This window comes from Crotalus tigris, unplaced genomic scaffold (genome assembly GCF_016545835.1).
Source record: "Crotalus tigris isolate CLP2741 ecotype Arizona unplaced genomic scaffold, ASM1654583v1 scf7180000017576.4783729, whole genome shotgun sequence".
In the NCBI taxonomy this organism is placed as follows: Eukaryota; Metazoa; Chordata; class Lepidosauria; order Squamata; family Viperidae; genus Crotalus; species Crotalus tigris.
This window is the reverse complement of record NW_024096487.1, coordinates 3,499,406-3,515,436: the sequence shown is the minus strand read 5'-3', so window position 1 is coordinate 3,515,436 and position 16,031 is coordinate 3,499,406. Positions and strand designations below refer to the sequence as shown.

Here is a 16,031-nt window from a genome sequence, read left to right as displayed (position 1 = left end):
CTCAGAGTTTGTACCGTGATATCATGAGACATGTTTCCTCATTTGTAGAACTATACTATTAGACGCCCTAAGATATTTGCCAATATATCCAGAGTATCTTTCCAAAGACAAAAGTCCTGAATTGTATTTACTACCTTCATCTACATTCTTCACCCAGTTCACATAGAGTAAAAATTTAGATAGTCTAGTTTTGGCAGACCACTGGCTTTCATGCAATGCTCAGATTTGTATCAAGTTCTTTTTCCATATATAGTATAGCCTTTGAGTTACTTGGCAAATATACAAAAAACCACTGGGTGCTCCAGTAGGATGCTAAACTTCTGAGGAGAGCCATAATTCTATGGCATTGCTACATACCAAAGACTGTAGGTTTAGGCTCAATCCCTGGAACTTTCAGGACTGACTAGGATAAAAATCCTTTCTGAAACTCTGAATATCTTCTAGTAATGTGGGCAATATTAGGTGAGATGGACCAATGTACAATTCAGTCTCCGGTCCATTCATTACACAGAGCTAAAATTATTACTTAATATCCTACAATAAATAGATTCACATACTGTATTAAGACAGAACCCCTGATGTCTTACGATGTGACTTCATCCAGCATAAGCCAATTTATAGTTTTACTATATTGGAAAAAAACAAAACAAATACTAGCCAAGCTTCTTAGAAGGACGACATCTCTCGCCATGAACGTTTTGTTCAAAGGGTGGCTAGGTTTGGAAACTATAAAAAGCCTAAAACAAATTTGTCTGTCTGTTTCTGCTTCACTGTGTTGCGCTAAGCCATCCAATTACTGTTATTCACAATAACTGTTATTACCAAAGTTATGAGTAGTAGTACAAGAATACTTTATTTAGAATTCTGCCATAAAACTCTTAACCCACCTTTCAAATATTATACAAAATGCAGATATTCAGAAACTGTTACAACAAGACTTTATTCTTGGAGCTTGTTTCCAACCACTGTTTATTTTATTTTTAAAAAGAAGTTCAGACCAAATATCCCGCAACGAACTAGATCTATTTTTGTATATACTATTTTTAATATATGTTGTTTATAAATTAAGATATATCCATCCAGTCCCAAGTTGACTATTAAGGGCACAACAACAGCTTACTAATTTTTTGCTGGATAGCCCTAAGAAGGGTCTAGTAGCTGTTACGTCCTTCCTGCTTCAGCTGTTTTAGCTTCATCAGCTAAACTTCCTGCGATCTGTCTGATTTCTATAAGGCTGGTTTCCTGCACATTTATTTCTGTGAATTAGGCATGCCCCCAGGCTCTCCATATTAATAGTAAGACGTGGCTGCCAAGAAAATTTAGATTTTCATTGTCAGCTTCAGTTTTGTTGCTGGGCTTGGATCCAGAGCTATTTAAAAAAAAATCAAAATAACATAAGATGTAAAGAATATAGCCTGAATATAAGGTCGGAAAATCTCATAGAGTAAGTATTCAATGTATTCCAACCTAAAGGTACATCTCTAAGCATTATTACTTTGAATGAATCTCACTAGGCTCAACAGTGCTAATTGTAAGAAAGCAATAAGTATTATTACCTTCCAAAAATGTGGAAATATGAGAAATATCATTTCAATAAAGGAGAATATTTGAAGCTCGGAGTTGAGATAAGGGGTCATCTCTGAGCTTGGTTGTTTTCTTGCAGATGCTTCATTACCGAAACTAGGTAATATCATTAGCACTGATGATATTACTTAGTTTGGGTAATGAAACATCTGCAAGAAAACAACCAAGCTCAGAGAGCACCAAGGAACTGAGATAACATTTCAAAAACAAGCACAGTTTTGTTTTATATGTATGCTTTTAAATGTCATACTTTATGTTAGAATGCCCCCCCCTTTTTTTTTGCAACATGGTATTTTCTGTAATACCATGCAACTCTCCTGCGCATTCTTCTCAGTTAAACCAGTATCCTTCCTGAGAATGGATATGCTCCCAAATGTCCCAATGGAGCCAGAAAGTATTCTTCTCTCCCTTTCAGCATCTTTCTGGAGCCTGATTCATGCAATACTAGAGAATACTAGAGAACTTTCAGAACCCAAAGGAAGTTACCCAGTTTCTGATACAGATATCCAACTCTATCCATCCTTATCACAAAATGGAGAATGGAGATAAAAAGTGGATGGCATATGACAAATGTTTTATTTGAGGCCACAATGAAACAAAAAAAGTAAAATGAAATGGTTCCATTGTTTCATCCAGTCTCAATCAGAGAGTACTTCAAGTATGGCTCATGTAAAGTATGGCTGTTCGAAGTCTTGCGAATTTTCTTCAATGTTCCACATTTCTAACACTTGACAACTTCACCATCTTTAAAAAAAGACAATGTTTCAAAATTAATTGTGTTCATGGAACGCTGTGGATACAGTGAATTAATGAAGTAAAGGAATTCAATAGACTTTGCAACAACAAGATGACTATCTATGGTTTCCTCCTAAAACATTTTAGTGCTCAAGTCAAGCACACTCTCAGTGACTGAAGTCCTACAACAAACAATGAGAATTATTGCAAGAAGTTAAGACCTATGAATTGCTGCAACTGAAGAGGACACGATAACTGTTGAAAGTAAGGTTTAAGTATGAAGGGTGAAGGAAGCAAGGGACACAATTATATTAAATCTTACAACAGAAAATGACTACTTTACATTCACATAGTGATGGAAAGTGAAGGTGAGGTCCAATCAATGCTTATTTTCCAAAATGCACACATAATCAAATGCTGCTTAGAAGTAAACTTTATTGTATGATCCTGTTTTAAAAGTCTTTTTTGTGACTTTTCTGTTGGGGAAAAAAGCAAGTTCAAAATATCTGAAGAACTCTGATAAAAGGAAGCACTGCAGCATACGATATATATTAAATTCTTTCCCTCATTCCATTCAGGTCCCAACTCACTACTTAAGACTATTCAGAGTAATTACTCAGTCTTCAACAAGCCAAAGAATCAAAGGTAGGAAGTTAGATGTCCTCAGCTGTCATAACTCTATGACAGTGTTTCTCAAACTTGGCAACTTTAAGAAGAGTGGGTTGGCTGGGCAATTCTGAAAGTTGAAGTCCACCCATACTAAAATTCCCAATTTAGGAAAACTCTGCTACTGTGTATGCCATCTCCATGAACTGTTGATGGTTATTTGATCTGAGCCAAAACAAAAGTGGGGTGGCTAACAGCTAAGAAAGAAATTTCCAAGAGATGAATAGAAACTAAGGGCTAGTTCTACCATTATAGAGAGCAGGATGAGTGTCTCAAGCAGTAAATGCCAGAGGCAGTACAGCAGCCTCCCCATGAATCCTTTGGCTGTTTCAGGAATTGAGTTGTTTATGCTTCATACACATACTAGTCTGCTACCTTAAACTAATAGCCTCCAGCATTGGTGGGGGGGGTTGAATATTATCCCATAGTCAGGGTTAAAGTAAGATCCATTGCTAGTCTAGTCAACATTTTTCCATGGGTTGGTGAGAGGACAAACTACTGTCTATCTGCTGTGGCATTCAAACCCTGCAAATAACTCTGTCTTCCATTATTGCTAATCTTTTCTATGAGTTGTAGGTAGATATTTTAAAAAAGCTTCCTCCTTCTCTAAAGCAACATTCCCATGGTGTGAACAGGCTATTTCATTTGGTTTTAAAACCCAAATACTTGCATTTAGTTTTGATGTTCTTATTCCAATATGGGATTATCAGTGCATAAGAAGGTGCCAGTTGATGTCCATGGATTCAGAAGCATTAGAAGCCATATTTCTGAGAAAAAATATTTATTGAATAGTACAATAGTAAACTGAAGGTCATAAGGAATTGAAGGCTTTTTAAAATATATACTGCGGAACAATGTGATGCTGTAAATAATGGAAAAATGGGCCATAAATTATTTAGCTCAAAGCCTAGCAAGTGATTAGAAGTTTATGTGCATAATTCTGAATCTATATCATTAGTCATTTTTATCAGTGTTTTAATCACTTTAATCATTTTAATCACTTCATTGGTAATTTTTTATCAGTGTTTTTAGAGGAACACAGACTTTTTTAAGTGTGAACTAAGCAGAAATTTCAACTCAAGCTGCCTTCTTCTTCTTCTTCTTCTTCTTCTTCTTCTTCTTCTTCTTCTTCTTCTTCTTCTTCCTCTTCCTCTTCCTCTTCCTCTTCCTCTTCTTCTTCTTCTTCTTCTTCTTCTTCTTCTTCTTCTTCTTCTTCTTCTTCTTCTTCTTCTTCTGCCATATCCGTTATTGGATGTTGGTGATCAGGTTGGCAATCCTGTTTTTATCAGCAGCCACACGAAAAAGTGCTGCTGAGTTTTGTCCAAACCAGTCCCTTAGATTTTGAAGCCACGATGTTCTTCTTCTCCCTGGACCTTGTTTGCCTTCAATCTTTCCCTGGAGGATTAAATGGAGTATGCCATATTTTTCTCAAGCCTAGAAGGACTAATTGATTGCCTGAAAAATGCAGGACCTTTTCTACATAATATATAAATAGCAAAAGGCGCATTACTTTCAATGAAAAAAAGTCAAGGATCCCAAAATTTAAGAGCAATTGAATAAGAATGTTAATCAAGACTGTCTTCTCATCAGCATTCTAAAATTTCTCATTTTTAACACAAGCTGTTTCTCACTGCTGTTAAGTTTCAGGTTGACAAAGCATTGGAAACGATTATAGCATATAAATCCAAATGCAGCTAGAGAAGACCTGGAAAAATATAAGTCTTTCTGGAATCATCTTCTGCCCTTGCTTTTACCATCCCTCTAAACGATGGTGCTGAAATAAGATCAAAGCTACACTAGTTTTGGAGCTAAAGTAAAAGTGTGGTCCAGTTCTTGTACATTTCATGGACTAAATATGTCATTTTCAGATATGTATTAAATCTAAATTTCCCATCAAAACCTTCAGAAGTATTGAATTCCCATCATCCCCAGATACTGGCTCCATTGGCTGGTGATTTGGGAACTATAATAAGAGGAGCAAGATTGAATTAAGGGAATTTAAATAAAACAAAAAGGAGTTTTGTTTTAATAAATAAATACCAATAGAACTGTGCTGTGGCTAAACTGAACTGGTAGCTAAACTGTGCTGATTTTTCTTTGGTGAAATCTAGTTCAGTATCTCATTGACACTTCATATTTTGGCAACTGCCAGTCTCATCTGTGAACTGCTGATGAAATGCAAATATTCTATAAGTATGACAAATGTCATTGCAAGGCATTCTAAAGAAGAAAATGTAAAACAGGCCTTTGTTAAACCCAATATAAGAAATAGCAAAAAGTCTTTTTAAAAAGACATCAAGCACAGCAATATTTTCATCTGCTTTTTAGTTTAGATATGTAGTTCACATGACAAATAGTAGCCATACAGAATTCAAACTACTCTCTCAATAATCCAGAAAACCCGTTATTTGGGAAGAAGTGGGTAACTCTATAGTCCGCAAGGAAGATCTATCAAACCTTTCCCTGCTCAATTCTCTGTGTGTGTTCTCAAGCTGGAATGCAGAAGACTTCTCAGAGAGCTAACTTATTATTCTTAGTTTCAGAGGCATGACAGCAATGGTGGAATTCAAATATATGAACAACTGGTTCTCTTATTTGACACAGGCCTGGGAGGCCTCCGAGGCCTAGAATGGACTTCTGAGAGTGGCATCCATGCAATTCCGGTGGGCCATTCTAGGCCTGGGATACCTCCTCCAGGCCTCCGAGGCCTAGAACGGACTTTCAGAATGGCATCCAAGCACTTCCGGTGCGCTGTTCTAGGCCTGGGAGGCGTCCTCCGGGCCGATGCCTCGACTGGATTTTTGGAAGCCAGCCAATTCTCCAAATACAGCAAAATTTAGCTACCAGTTCTACTGAACCAGGGCAAACTGGCTGAATCCTACCACTGCATGGTAGCATCTACAGTCTTCTGTGGCCAAACCACTTTAATCCTCTGCCATTCAAACAGACCTAGAAGAATCTTTGGCTTCTTTGCTGATGGCATACACTAAATGTAGAAAGCAATACCACACATCCATGGTTCTCTCTTCTTTCAATTTTGGTGAAAAGTCATTACAGGGAGGAGAACTTGCAGACCCACAGAACCTTTCCTGCTAAATGGCACAGTTTAGATATATCTCTTATTGAACCACCGAAATCTGGCAGCAAAATAAGAATTACCATCATAACATTAAGTTGTTTCAAGAGTCAATTTACAATGTCAAGTCTTAGATTGAAGATATTCATCTTCATTTTAAGCCTTTAAAATGAGGAAGGGGGAGAGGAAAGCAAGAAAATCATAAACTAGCCAACTCACTGAGAGTGACAAGCTGTAACTTTTTGTATTGCACAAGCTACTCAAGTTACTCTTTCCAGAGCCAATGATGTGCTTTCCACCAGGCCATTTTAGCCTCTAACTCAGTGGTTCTCAACCTTTTTAATGCCGTGACCCCCAACTGGTCGTAAGTCGAGGACTACCCAACCGGTTGTAAGTCGAGGACTTTCTCTGCCCGGGAGCACCACGCATGCGTAGCTGGCAAGTGGCAGAGACGGCGCAGGCCAACTACCAGCTGGGCCACCAGCTGGCCCAGCCCAAGGGAGGTAAGGCACCCGTCAGGCCCCATGTGCGCCAGCAACCCTCCCTGCGCTCACCGGCCTTCCACTTCCCACCCCTGGCCCTCTTTTACTTACATTTTTAGTAATTGCTCAGCAGGGAGGGGTGGAAGCTTCCAGACAGTTCGCCTTCGCTGCAGACAACTTGCAGCACCATTCGCAGAATGGGACTTTTGGTGTGCTCAGCAGGGCAGAGACAGCCTGGACAATTCCTATTGGCTTTTGAAAGCCAATAGAATTAGACTCTATTCAAGAGAGTCTATTCTATTGGCTTTCAAAAGCCAATAGAATAAAAGGGAGTAGCACAGCTAAGGAAAAGGGGAAAAAATGGCGGACTGCGTTGTTTGGCAACCTCCATGAAATGGTCGTTCGACCCCAAATGGGGTTGCGACTCACAGGTTGAGAACCGCTGCTCTAACTGAACATTTTGCAGACATCCCCATAAATATGAAGAAAACTTGTCTTCCTAAGTCTGAAGAAATCTGCAAGCTCCTCTGGTCTTCTGATTGAATATATTTCTTCTTCTTAAAACCTCCTGCCAAATCAGCTTAAAGCAGAAGATCCATGCATAGTTTACTCAGTATGAGGTGTGAACCTAGATCCCTATCTCATCTGTCTCAAAGTCAGAAATCAACTGGCAGAAATATAGCAAACATTTCACGTCTGTTTCATTGCTGCTAGTGGCTTGTTACAAGGAACATTCCTAGCTTTCACTTAGAATATTGGTTTCAAATCAAAACACATGGTAACTGATGAATAGGATTGGGCTTCAGGGTTTAATGGCCATGGTCTAAGCAACAGACATACTGTTGTTTCATCAGCAACTATGGCTGACATCTTAAGATCTTCCATCCTCTCAAATGAATGGATATGCAAAAAACACATTAGAGTGCCTAGGTAACTTAATTGTTTTCATATTAAGTACCCTGACAAACCTGATTAATGTGATTGTTTTGTTTGTTTTCTCCCCTCTCCCATGTCTGTGTTCTGCAGGTAGACCTGTCATTTTTCTAGGGGGCTGTATGTCAGCTCCCCAAAGAAAACCCTGCTTTTGTAACCATTATTTGGGGCCTGCCATTCTGTTGGAAGGGGGGATACTTTGGGGATGCTCTGCACTGCCTTGCCACTATGCCCTTCCCCCAGGAGAAAGAATGCATCTCCCTTATCTAGGAGACATTGGCGCTTGGTATGCTATGTAGACCACAGGCAACCAGCAGAGACTGATTGGGCTCCTATCTTTATAGACAGATGTCCTGATGCCAGCCACAATTGCTGGTAAAATGTCAGGAAATCTGTTGTCTAGACATCTGTTGTCTAAACCACAAAGTGCGTTACTGTTAGATAACATGCATTGTTAGAATACATGTTAGAATGTATTTTGTACTGCAACAACTACAGAATCACTCCGCCAGTAGATGGCAGTGTTTAGTTTACATCAATGGTTATAATCTATGGTTCTTTTTATTCAAGGAGAATTTCTTGTTACAGTTAAACTATTAAGCAGCAAGGTTCATGGTGACTGTATACTATACACTTTATTTGATCTATATGGCTATGTAACCATCCTCTGATACCAATCTGTATGGCCATATAATCCTCTGCTACCATTTTCATATAATAAAACAGAATTTCTAACAGGTTATGGGCCCAGTACCCAGTATAAAACCAGTAGAAGCCCAGATTACAGGAGAAATATAAAGTTCAGCACAGAACAGAACAAACCAGTCATAACCAGCTATAGTAAATAAGTACAAGATACAGCAACAGAAAAAAGACTGTAACAGAATAAAAGAAAATGGCCAGTAAAACAGCTGAAACAAAGATTTCATTTGCAAATTTGACAAACTAGAACTACCAATCTTGGAAATTCAAGATGAAAATGCTGCTAATAAGGGAATTTATGTGAAATATATAAATGAAGCTAGGCCAAAATACTCTTCAGATGAATGGACAGAGAAAGATCTAAAAGTCTGAGCACAACCTCTCTTAGCACAGAAGATGGTCAAATCATACATATATGCAAGTGTGTAACTGCTAAAGAAATGTGGGAAGGATTACAAAAGGTGCATGAAAGAGCTAATCTAAGCAATAAAATGTATTTTATTAGAAAGCTATACCAAACCAAGCTGATGAAAGGCCAGGATTTGTAGGATTACATAAGGCATACCTTGGAAATGGTTGAATGCATGAGAGGTATCAGAGAAGAAATAAAAGATTTTCATGTCGCAGCATTAAAACTTAGTGGTTTACCAGAAAGTTATGAAATGCTTGTCACGGTGCTTGAGGCACATCCAGATGATGAGCTAACATTGGAATATGTTAAGGGAAAGCTTATAAATGAATATAAGCATAAAATAAAAAGCATTAATAGTGACAGTGCTTCTGTCGCAGAGTCTGCTTTAAAGATGAAAAATAGGAATAAAAACAGTTACCTGAAGCAAGAAACATGTGAATGTTTTGTGTGCAATAAAAAGGCTCATTTAAAAACAGATTGCAGAATCTGGAAAGCTAAAAGCTAAAATTACAAAAAGCCAAAAGTGTGAAAGAAAAAAATTAATTTTTCTTCAGATAATGAACATGTTTTCAATCCAAAAGTGCACCTCATCTTTGCAAGTATGGTATGTTGATTCAGGAGCTGAGTCACATGACGAATGAGAGGAATTTCTTTATTCACCTTGACCAGATTAAAACAGAAAAAAATCACCACAGCCAGAGGGAAAATAATAGAAGGAATCAGAAGGAATAGGAGATGGTTTTCTTTACTGTCCTATTTCTAAGAGTGTCACCAGAAAGATCCTTGTGAAAAATGTACTGTATATTCCTGCTCTTGAAACTAATATTTTGTCATTGAAAAAGCTCACAAAACAAGGCAACATAGTGATCTTTAAATGGGATAGTTGTGCCATCACAAAAGGGGATATCTTACTTGCAAAGGTTAAAATTATAGATCACCTGTACCAAGTTAACTCAATCAGGTGCTTAATACTGTCAAAAAGGAAAAACATTCAAACATTCAAACTGCATTCACACATGGCACAGATGACTTGGACATCCTTAAGGAAGTTCTCTCTACCGGAGTTGGGCTATTCTATGTGTTGTATTTATGTGGTACCTTCCTATTGGTTGATTGATGTGTTGATGGCCAGTGATTGTTGTTTCCATGTGCTGCCAAGTCGTCAGCTCCTAAACAGTTGATAAGCTGGTGGTACATCAGCACTTCTATTGACTGATGAGGTGCCTGTTTCCCAGGCTTGAATCAGTTCCTTGGCTTATAATCTTATCTGTCACTGTGAATCTATTTGACTAGTCAGAGCATCAGGAAAGGCCCTAGAGAAGATCTCGCTGTTGCCAGAAGTTCTATCATCTAATAGACAAGAAAAGTTCATCTCTTGCAAAGTTCCCAGGCTATGGAATAGTCCCCCCTCTCCAAATATATTTAGGAAGATGGTAAACTCTTATCCTCTGCCAAGCTTTTAAATTTATTCCAATGTTAAATGTAATTCTATTTTAATTGTACTGTTTTTAATTTTTATTTTTAATCACCTTAAGCCCTGTTGACCATTGAGAAACCGGAAAGTTGGGTAGAAATTTGATAAAACTAATACAAATATTTTCCAGATGCTTTTGACATTAACTCACTAGCAAAGCTAGAAATGTCAATAGCAAGGGATCATCAAGTTGATCAAATGCTCTGAAGGGCACAAAGTTGTTTACCTCCAAGCTATATGATTGCTCAGGTACTACTTTTAATGTAATGTTTAAGGCCTGCTATCAAATATTTTGATATCTGTCAGCAGGCCTAGTTTATTTCACAAGATATTCAAAGTCAGCTCCCCCCCTTTTTTTGCAGCATTTACGGTACACTGGATCCTATACTTGTTTCCATAGTCTTTGTAAAGTTACTTTGTATATTTCTTTTAGAAAGTCAGCCAGATTTTGAGGTCTGACAAGCTGGCATTACCTAATAATCTGCTTTATTTCCATCTATCATATAAAACAACAGTTCAGTGACAGAACTAATACTTCAAAGGGATTAAATACTTTTCAAATTCTTTACAGCAAGATTGCCAACATGATTGCCAACGTCTGATAATGGATAGGGAAAAAGAAGAAGGAGGAGGAGGAGGAGGAGGAGGAGGAGGAGGAGGAGGAGGAGGAGGAGGAGGAGAAGGAGAAGAAGAAGAAGAAGAAGAAGAAGAAGAAGAAGAAGAAGAAGAAGAAGAAGAAGAAGAAGAAGAAGAAGAAGAAGAAGAAGAAGAAGAAGAAGAAGAAGAAGAAGAATAAGAAGAAGAAGAAGAAGAAGAAGAAGAAGAAGAAGAAGAAGAAGAAGAAGAAGAAGAAAATCTGCGGAATCCTAACCAAGCACTGAATGAAGGGAGTAATCTGCAAGTAACCAGCTTTTTGGCAACTATGTCCCTCCTTCCTCCAGCAGGCTGCAGGGAAGAAGAGGGTGAAATGCCAAGAAAAATAGAACGCAAATGATCAGACTTGCCTGCCCCACCTGAAGGGAGGGAACATTTTTATTTCTTTACTATCTACCAGCAACAAATTGTCCCAAAGGGAGGGGGGGTTTCACAGGAAAAAAAGAAAGAGCCTTTACCACTTTTAATGATATTCCCAAACCCTGTAGATCACTTGGCTGGGAATTATTGGGGCTGTAGTCCAAAGAGCTGATGAAGATTGATTCAACTTGCTTACAAGGTAGAACAGTATTGCTACCCATGAATGGTAGAAAAAAAATCTGAATTTGTGAAGGTACAGCAGAGGTAAAACCAGAACAGTCTCCCAGCTCATACTCTTAAATAAAGGAGAATGCTGTTCCAACCCTGCCACCCCCCTCCCTGTTTTCTGTCTTCCTGCTTAAATGCTATAACTCCATTTCTCCCAGACTGAATTGAGCATTCATTCCCTTCCCTTCCACCAACAAAGAGAATTAGCCATGGAAAAAAAGCTGGCACAAAGGAAGATGTATTAGATCAGCTAGAGGAAGTGTGCGTCCACTGCAAGTCAACCCCTTCTGCCAAGACCACACCCGCTTCTCTTCTTGACACAGATGCTTCTGATCTTTGAGCAAGGAGTTCTCCCTCACCTGGCTCCCCAAATGAAACTTTGCACTAGAAAATTCATAGCTAGCACCCCTAAAGACCGCAGAGCCAGCAAGTGTCTGGACAAGGGAGGAAAAAAAAAAAAAATCCGAAGAGCACAGGAGAATCTCAAATCTCCAAAGGGAGAAGAAGTCCGGCCTGCCAAGATACAGAAATACAGGATTTGCTATATTCTCCCCCCCTTTTTTGGGGGGGGGAAGGGACAGGACCTACCCAAGGACTTGATGCTGCTCTCTTAGCAATATTCCACCAAGGGCACAAAGAGGAAGCTGACAAAGGAATCTCCTCCCTTTCTAGCACGTTACTGACACTTGCATGGTTATGATGATCCTTGGATGCTACAACGGGCACATAGCAAAAAGAAAAAGAAAAGAAATAGCAGAACCAGGGAACACAGGATGGATTCAAGGCATGTTTCTATACATACGAATATTCAAATTAACAAGGAAGAGAAGGCCAGCTCTGTAATACCCTTACCATACAACTAGCCCCCTCCCCCGTCTTTATTTAGACAAAGGGAGCTGGTCTATGGAGAATATACTGGAGCTAAAGTTACAGGAAATCAAGTGTGGGGCATCTCCTCCACAAACCTGCCTCCTGTCAATTCAGTACCCCCACACTGGCTTGTCAGTAGTTGGGGCGTCCCTTTCACAATCTTCTCCTATCATTATTACTGTTATTCCGCGAGGAACGATTCTGCAAATGGCATATATATATATACACACATATACATACAAAAACCGATCCGATCCGATCCATCAGCAGCACTCGAAACGAGATCCGAATTCGCCTTCATTAATTTCAAAGCACACCGTTCTAAACCATTTTTGAGACATGGGCAAACCTAGCTGCGAATTCTTTGAACAAAGGCATGTTTTTGAAACACCGCAAATCAAACAGCTGTCAGGTCTCTCCCCCACTTTCCTCCGGAGAGGTCTTGCTTTGTTTTGCTTTGTTTTGTTTCCCTACAAACAGGAAGTTATTCCCCTGTTGAATTAAGATGATTTTTTTTTTTTCCTCCTTGCCTTTCTAACTCCAGAAAGTTAACGTCAGCAGCGGCTGGGCGCGGAGCCGCTAAGTTGGTTAAAGGAAATGAAGACGAGGCAGTCCCGATTCTATCACCTGTCCCCCTGTTTTGGGGGAAAAAACCCTTCGAAATAAGTATGTTTGCGATTTAAGATTGACAGCTGGTCGGGAGGCGATGGGTCAGAACGGTCCAAGACAATGGGGCTTGTAGTTCCACAACTCCGCCGCGTCAATTCTTTCTCAAACTCAAGCTCTATTTATACAGACTCTTGGAGACACGGGAAGCCACCACCTTCCCCCTCCCCCCTTCTCCGCAAAGTACTTCACTAATGGGATCGGGGAGACCCAGGTAAGCAGACGGAAACGTCCAAGTTTGGAAAGTCAGAAGGATCCACACCCGGCGAGTAAATAAAGGAAAATCCACTTACAGCTTCAAAACATGTCCCGCCCGCAGAAAGGGTTGCTGGTGCAGCCAGGAGGGCAAAACCCAGAGAAAGAGTCACAATCCCTGCACCGCCAGTGAGACCAGCCAGGCCGTGAGTCACATTTTGTGGGTCTCCCTAAAGCACCAGCTCCAGAAACGGACAATCCGAAGCCCAGCTCCTCGGATCAGCCAGCGCGCTTCCCATAAGAAAAAGGAGGCCGGGCTTAACCCCGCCCCCATATTACCATATACTATCCTACTGCGGGGGGGGGAGGAACCATCCCCAACCACCCCCCAGCGGCTATATTGCCGCCCGCCTACACGCTGCGCCGTTTATTTGGAGAAGCGACGCCTACCGGAAGCCGGTGGCTCTACGGGGCAAAAAGCGGGCATCAGTCGGTAGTTTTCGTTGGGGAAAAGAAAGGTCCTAACCAACCTACAACGCCCCCCCCCCGGCTACCGGCACGTGCCTGTGAATTATTCCTGCTGTCCTGGAGAGCAGACAAGGCATTGCGTGGACCTCCGCCCACGAAAATGTGGAAAGGGGCTGGGAGTAGGCTTCCTCATAACTTCGTCAACCAGGTCTTGGAGTTTTCTGGTGGCAGAAATACAGCGGGGGTTTGTCACTGAGGGCGTTGTTGGGACTCCCAGATCTCACTTGGCTTTTTGAGATCATCTAAATTCGGCTGCCTGCTGCTGTTCCTCTTTCCCTAACCCCAAAATCTGGAAGAACCCAAAATGAATAACGCATAGGTAGCATACAGCATTGTTTGCTTCTTATCACAACTCTGTATTCTGAACACAGAAATGTAGATCGCATCAGCTAGTTTTGCATGATATACAGAATTTATTTTTAACTATGTCTTCTGTTCTCTTTTGCAGCTTTGTTTTTTTGTTTTTTATAAAAAAAAATAATACTGTTTTTCTTGTGAACTGGTTTGTTAGCTGCCCACATTTGTATATTCAAGCTGGGCATCCATATATATACATTTGGCTGGTAAATACATACATCACAAATTAAAATCATATTTAGGCTTGCATGTTCTACAAATGCACATCGAAGAATGCTAATAAAGTGATGGCTTCTTTCTTTGACTTGGGGGAACGATGAGGTTGGTTTATTAATTCATTACAATCATTTATATCCTCCTTTTCGGAATTAACCCTTCCCAATGTGCAATAAAAGAAATATTACTGAAAACTGTTCCTTCACATAAAACAGTTGGAAATAATAAGTGGGTGGCAATGGGAAGATCTTCACTTGACATATTCCTCCTTCAGAGATGTTTATTGTAGGATTGCTGATGGTGAAGCAGAGAAGGAAGAGATTCTTCTAATAAAGTAGAACCATTTGCAAGCATTGGTGCTGCGCTCATTTCTTACTCTTTCTTTTCTCCCTCTAGTAAAACTCACAAAATTGAAAGTAGTTAGCTACTTTTTGGCTCAGTGTATTGTCAAACCAAGTTGGTGTGATTAGTTTGTAGTTCAATGTCTTGTGTAAATTCAAGCCGTTGGGTTAATTCAGTAGACCAGAGTTCAGTTAGTAACTTACTAAGTATACTTTTAAAGTATACTTACTAAGTATGGGTAGCATCTTCAGAACACTTGGGTTATCCCCAAAGGGTGACTCTGTACTTGTTGGCAGTTAGAGAAAGTAAGGCTGAGTTGGTTTCTGAACCAAGGCTTGCAGGTTCTCAGATCCATTATTAATAATTTGGTGTTTTAATTTAATCTGATATGTGCAGATCGAAGTGCTATTTAATTTGTATTTTTTATTTTATTTATATCCCACTTTTATTTTTATAAATAATTCAAGATGGCAAGATGTTTCCCCACAACAAAAGCCTTGTGAAGTAAGTTAGGCTGTGAGAGAGTGACAGCTCTCATGTCTAGTATGGGACTAGAACTCCTAGTCTCCCTATTTTTAACCTGGCGCCTTAACCACTAGACCAGGGGTAGGCAACCTTGGCTCAGGAATTCTGGGAGTTGAAGTCCAGAGTCATAAAAGAGCCAAGGTTGCCGTCCCCTGCACTAGACCACTGCATGCTATATAGGTATCATTACAGACAGAGCTTGATTCTGCTAAATTGAAGCTTTTGTGACTCATATAAGGCATCAAGTTTAATGTTGTTTAAGTGATAAAAACCTTCCCATAGACAATTGCAAGCTCTACCTGCAATTTTATTTTCACTTACCTGAGAAAAAGCCTCTGTGAACTTTCTTCTGACCAGATGATGAATGTGCTGTCAAGTAACTTGTGAAGTTCACAGTGGATAGGATACCATGTTTTAAAGTGAGCAATTCCTATTCCACATCCCCTGTTCTTGACTTTTCAGGAATATGAATGCCTGCAAGTATGTTCCAAAAATTATTCCTTAGTAGCCCCATCTTGATGAAACATGACTTTGTGTTTGATCATCTACTCTGAATTTCTGAGTGTAAAAATCAATGATTATAAGATGAGGTGAACTGAGATGACTGTGCTGTGCATCCCATCAAAAGGCAGTTTCCAGAGAAGCAAGCGATCCATTGTTCCTCCCCAAGCCTTCAGTTATCATAGAAATTATTTTTCATGTGACATCTCCAATTATGGGTTATTTATGATTCATATGAAGCACAAACACTGTCTTTTTCACAGGGGATTAATTAAAGGACAAACAGGTTTTTATTGAATGAACTAGGTTGGTAATGACTGATAACTCCTATTGTAGGCCAATTTCCTGTCAAACATCTCCAGCTATTGTGGTTCTGTTGCAAGCAGCAACATCGTAGATAAAGGCCTGCCATATATGCTATGAAGTCCAGATGAGAATACCTGGATAATTTTGAATTGCTAAGGTAGCCAACTCTTTAGAAGTTCTCAAGACTTTAAGGAATGTTACCACTATGTATGAAAAATA

General features: G+C 39.6%; 1 protein-coding gene across 1 annotated transcript in view; it reads right to left on the bottom strand.

Annotated features, from left to right (window-relative positions):
• Positions 1-13,361, bottom strand: part of TP53I11 (tumor protein p53 inducible protein 11) — a 76,272-nt gene extending 62,911 nt beyond the window's left edge. Inside the window, exon 1 of the mRNA XM_039358988.1 lies at positions 13,136-13,361. The gene's annotated coding sequence lies outside the window, so the exon portion shown is untranslated. The remainder of the gene's footprint in view (positions 1-13,135) is intronic.
• Between the last annotated feature and the right edge of the window lie 2,670 nt (positions 13,362-16,031).